Source organism: Calonectris borealis, chromosome 15 (assembly GCF_964195595.1).
Source record: "Calonectris borealis chromosome 15, bCalBor7.hap1.2, whole genome shotgun sequence".
NCBI lineage: Eukaryota > Metazoa > Chordata > Aves > Procellariiformes > Procellariidae > Calonectris > Calonectris borealis.
The window spans coordinates 7,559,762-7,565,761 of NC_134326.1; positions in this window are offsets into that span (position 1 = coordinate 7,559,762).

The window sequence follows — 6,000 nt, forward strand, 5'->3', positions numbered from 1 at the left end:
TAAATAACCTGTTTCTGAAATGGAACAATGGGTCAAGATAAGTCAATTACTATTTACACATTTATCCAGCTGTATGACAGCGGTAGTCATAGGTAAAGCACACACTTGCATAAGGGAAGAAGGCTGTTGAGACTGGAAAACTAACCCGATAATTTGCCGCGGCCATCTCCATCCCCAGCTTTGCTCTGTGCCATCCTCCGTCCTGGTCCCCCAGCCTCCTCCCCAAGGCAAAGGAGTTTTACCAAGGGTGGCAGATTGTTATAATTGCACTGAATAAAACAATGTATTGCTGAGCTTGCCGTCCCCAGAGCTTAAGCCACAAAGGCTGAGAAGAGTTTTGAATTTACTCTAACTGCTACATGCTGCCCTCGGCTGGGGTTGTAATGAGCTTTGCCTCTGGAGAAGGGCAAACCCCCATGCTTGGGGCACGAAAGGGGGAAAGGAAAAAGGAAGGACATTGCTTCATTTTGCTCCTAGCATTGGTGTGTGTTTTGAGGAGAGGGCTGTAAAATTAAAGAGAAATTGAGAGGTAAAAGGAGAAAATGAAGAGAAGGGGAAAGGAAAAGGCAAAATGTAGAGGTAAGTGGGAAGTGAGAGGAAAAAAAAACAGGGAATGAAATACTTGAAGTAGCAAGGAAGCAACAGGATAAGGAAGTTACTCTTTCTTCAGTTACTGTTTTATAAGATTCTGTTTACCCAAAGCACAGAGATGAAACATAAAATGATTAACAGCCGATGGGGTAAGGAATATTTATAACCATCTATCATTGTAGGAAGTAAATTCAAGTTCATGTAAAAAGAAATATCAAACTTGCTGGCATTTAAAATAAGACAAGGTTAGATTATTTTAAATTAAATTTTAGATACAGGTGAAATTTATAATTTGTTGTACAGCTGCTGACATTTTTGTTTTTCCCCAGACTCCTGGAGAGGCTAGAAGGCTTTAACTCAAAGAAGAAAGGGAGGATAGGAATCAAATTCTTGCTGAAAAGATATATATGTAAAAAAAACATTCAACCTGCGGTATCTCATGGTTCTGATCGCAATCTTAGCCTTTAAATCAGCACAGCTTATTGTCAATGAGAAGATACGGAATGGGGAGACAAATCACACAGGTATGTATGGGGAAGTAGCAAATCTAGCAAAGACTTCTAGATGAACTAACAACCCTTTGTTATTATTAAAGACCAGGATGCAGCCACCTACAGTGGATTTCTATCACCAGATACTCTGTGTAGTCCTTTACATCAGCACAAAGTCAATTTTAAATACTTGAACAGTCCTTTTTTGGTGGTGTTTTATATTCACTTTGCACTGATGCATGATTCAACAGTCATATAGGAAAAAGGACAGTAAAGTCACTGGTCTCTGCCTGCAGAGAGGTCTGGTGGTTTTAAATAACATTTTAATTTGAATTGTAATAAGGTTAAGAGTGGGATTCTGAAAGGTTCATGATAAGCAACTCCATAGGCCATTACAGCTGTAAGCATTTGAACTTTAAGGTCAGGGAGATATTGTTCTAATAATTCAAATTTCATTTTGCTTTAGTGTCTGTATGTTTCTTTAAGTCAAAGCATTACTCTTAAACATGCCTCTGACACCTGGGGTGAGGCTCTGGAAGGTTATCTCAGGATAACAGCAGACAACACATACACAAGCCTGAAGTGTTACCTTTGGAATATATGAAAAAATCCATTTGACAAATAATCAAAGACAGAATACAAATAGGTACACGTGGGCAAGTTTGTCACAGAATTTGAAAGTTGCCCGTTCTTCTATCTCCTGCACCAAGTCATAGCCGTAACTGCAGTCAAGGCTTTATCCCTGTGCTGACATTTTCTTTCCTTTACTTACCGAAATGAACAACTAACTGCCTCACAAAGATCTTGCTCGATAGAGATCCTTTGTCTTCAATTTTGGAATCAGTCTTTGCAATAATACCCACAGAATGCAAGTGGATCAGACAACAGCAAAAGTTTCACACAAACTACTGATTAAAGCATGAATCTTACACAGGTATTACACCTGAAGCCAGAAGGCAATTTTATCTCCCCTCCCCACCCCACCCCACCCCCGGCGGGGGCCATCTTAAACAGGAAGGTCTGCTTAGGGAAACCATTCAGGCACCAACCCCGTCTCAAACGCTGGCAATCCCTGTTAATCACTCTAAGTGCATCGCTGATTTGTTTACTAGAGAAACTGCCACTTGTCAAACTGCTTGCAGTACTGTTGTTTACAAGTTGCAGATGTAAATCATGATATTACCACAGCAAGGTGACAGCAACAAAAGGTCCAAGCTCCTTTAAGGAGACAAGATGACAGAGAATAGAAGAGACCTGCTCAATTGTTAATTCCCTGACACCGAACATAGGTTGCCAATTTTAGCCAGTATTTTTTCAGTTTTAAATAAAACATGCATCATTGATCTATAGATATAATCGATGGCTATTGCTGAGGAGAACCCACCTTACTTTACAGAGTTGTGGGTCCCACAATAAAAGCTGTCAAAGGAGGGATAACGTAAAAGGGCATTTGGAGATGAAATTTTGTCCTGTCGGGTGATTTCACCTGAGTCCACCATGCCCTTTGGCAGGGATAAGATGCATTACTATTGTAACAGGGTATTTCTCTTCGGCTATTCTTCATACAGAAAAAATGAACTTCATTTAACTGCAAACCTATCGACTTAGATATTTTCTCAAACTCGCATGCCATGAACCCTTCAATATTTTGCAAGAGCAAAGACTCCCACCTGAACCAGGTCCACTGCAAAATGGGAAAAGTAGAGAGATATGCGGAAGAGAACATAAAACTGGCATGATAATTTTGTCAGGACTATATAATAAATTGGGAAAAATAGTAATCAACATTCATCTTCACTCAGTAAAATGGCCTTCTGTTACCCCTTCAACAGCTTGGTAGTACTTATTATGGCAACAGTTTGACCCAAACCTATTGTTGCAAGTCAAAAAATATTATAATAAAAAGTTGCTTTGGGGGCATGGGGGCACAGCTGTTTCTGAAACCCAGCTAAGCTGTTGTGACCCCTGTGGGTTCCAACTTGGCCTTCACATAAGATGTACAGCTGGGGAAAAGAGAGAGTGGGAGATGATGACCTTTTAGTCCCCATCATGAACCAGACCTAAAATCTGCAGAGGTCAGTGGAAGGATTCCTGATATTTTACATTCTCCAGCTGTTTCAAAGCTTGTTGACTTTTTCTAATTTTTTAAAAGAAATTGCATACATGTGAAATTGAACATACAAACAAGAATGCTAAGAACACACTTAATGGCTTTTTCTGAACTGTCCACAATGTTTCAGTACTAATTACAAGTTAGTCTAATTCACCATTCCGACTTCGATTACAAAAATATTAAAGTATATGCTTTAAAAATAGCTTAAAACTTGCAACTAGTATCCATCTACAGAAAACATGGTCATGAACCCATACTATTAGTTCATTTTATTTCCTTCAGTCCTGTTAAATGTGAGGCCATCAGCAGAAGCAGGCTTAATGTAGATGCTTAAACGGCAACTAGGTTGGATTGTGGATTACTAAAATCTCCACCCCATCTTAACTTTCCATTGTTGAGGAGAAGTCAGAAAAGCTAGAGAGGCTTGAGAATTCATCTGAGGCACCAAAGGCAAGCCCAAAATACAGTGTTCACTAGTTTTCCAATCAACCCACCCCCACCCCCATCCTCCATCATAGGCAATTGGTGTAAGTGCTCAGCAAGTTTGTGACTCATTTTATTAGCATGTGTACAGAGCACAAATATTGGTACATGCACTGTATTAGGGTATATTAACATTTTGTGTACAGATTCTGTATTGGTTATATCCGGACAGAGAACATGCAAGGGAATTGGATGGCTGGGTGGCACGTTTGGTTTTCTTCTCTGCTGCTTAAGCTGACTACCAACAAGACGACCACTGACATAATATCAGAGATGCTAACGTAAATGTTACTGTCTGGAGATTCAGATACTCACTATTATAATCACCTGACCCAGACCAGTTAAAAGTCTCATAAGAGGACTGCTTCTCACAGCTTTCTGGTACTGTTAAGATCATGAACTGAATTACTGGGATAAACATTTGAATCAGGAATAGATATCAAAGAATACATCATTTCATCAAGTCTCACAGGGAGGAATGGCTGCCTTCAGAATGTTTCCTTCCACAAAAAGCATGAGTAATGCAGCAGGGAGGAAAAACAAAGAACAGACGGCAACCTCAGACTCTCTAAATGGGGGCACTGTGTTGTCATTAATGACTAACACCAGAAAGTGTCTAGAAAAACTGCAATAATAAGCATAAGGGAAACTGAAGCAATAACATCACACTTTCACAGTTATAAAATCTCTCTGACATGCTTGGCAAGGGAGTTTAGTGTGAAGGGACTAGTATATGCAGGATGTAGTAGCAGCAGAAAAAGAATAAAAAAACCCTTCTCCATTCGTTGATTAATCACAAGCATGTCCTTGAATTCCCTTCAAACCATGATAAAAAAATTGACTATCCAATGAAAGAGAATGACACCATCTTTTGAAAGCAAAAACTCTACAAGGCACCATCAAATTTGACCAATCTATGGCAATATACTGTATACTAGCCTATATGACTGGATGAAATTAGGGCCTGTCAAAGTCAGGAGATGTCTAGTAGCATTTTGAGAGAGATGGAACTTGTGAAGAAATCCCGAGCACTCTTTGCAATACTCTCCTTGTACCCACAATTTTTTTCCAGCAGTTAGTTTGTTGTAACTGGGAATATAGAATAAAAAATGGAAGAAACTTCCATTTGAAGAAGCTGGAAGTCTTTGCTAAAAAATGAGATCTCAAATGCAACAACATTTGTGTGCTTAAAACATGTAACAATTTTGGTAACTATGGATAAATACTGACTTTTTCCATGACCACTGTGCTCTTTTTCATGCGCTGTGGCAATTATTTTCCTCTTTGGGAATCTGATTCTCCATCTAAAAGAAAGCCATTCTCCACATAAACCCATAATTGTAAAGGCTGGGGTTAAGGCCCATAAGGTATCCTTTTTCTGCAGCTGCACAATTTTCCATCAAAAAATAGCTGTTTTGGTTAACTGATGACTGCATTGAAATGAACTCCATGACAGACACCCACTGTACATTGACAGATTGCTGCAGGCAGGGCAACACCTAGTTTCTGTTTGCTTTTGTCAGGTAGGTGACCTGACACAAGGAATTCAGGCAAAATTTCAAGAAATTAAGCGTTTTTGATGAGCCTCCCCCCCCCATTTCTCTTTTGTTTCTTTTCTGTACCGCAGTTTGCTTGGCAAAGCATTTTCTGAGGTATGCCCTAAAATTTCTCTGAGCTATTGGGAAGTAATTTCCTCAGCCTAATCTCCTTCACAAGACTGTAAAAACTGTAGGATAAAAGGGGAACTGTGGCGATTTACCTACTAATTAGTTGCTCTTATTAAGAAGAGCGAGATAATTGATTTTAGGTTGCACTACCCCTTATTAAGACCTAATTTAACTGTATATCAAAGACTAATTAAATGGCATTATTCCATCTCACTGATGAGTTTTGATGCTTGGTGAATAGATTTGGGTGGAAGATGAACACACAGTAATAGATTTCTAACTCACACAGATAACTGTAAACTAAAAAGCTGAGCCAAGGGAATTTTGGATTATCTAAAACTAACACATTTATTGGTATTCCTTCACACTGATATTTTGAAGTGAAAAAATAAAACATTTAAACACCTGCTGAGCATTACAGGGAAAGGGAAAGACAATGAAAAGGCTCTTACTGTAACTGTTTATTTAAACATGTAGGTAATTTTCTTAGAGTGAAGAATTGCATTTGTGAAAAGGATATACACTTTCATAGCATATTTCTCTGTTTATTCTGAAGAGTTGTGTAGCTACAACAAATCAAGGGACCACAAATAATAGATACTATTTATTTGTGTCATTTTTCAAAAATGTTTAAAGAAAACAACAGAAAAAATTC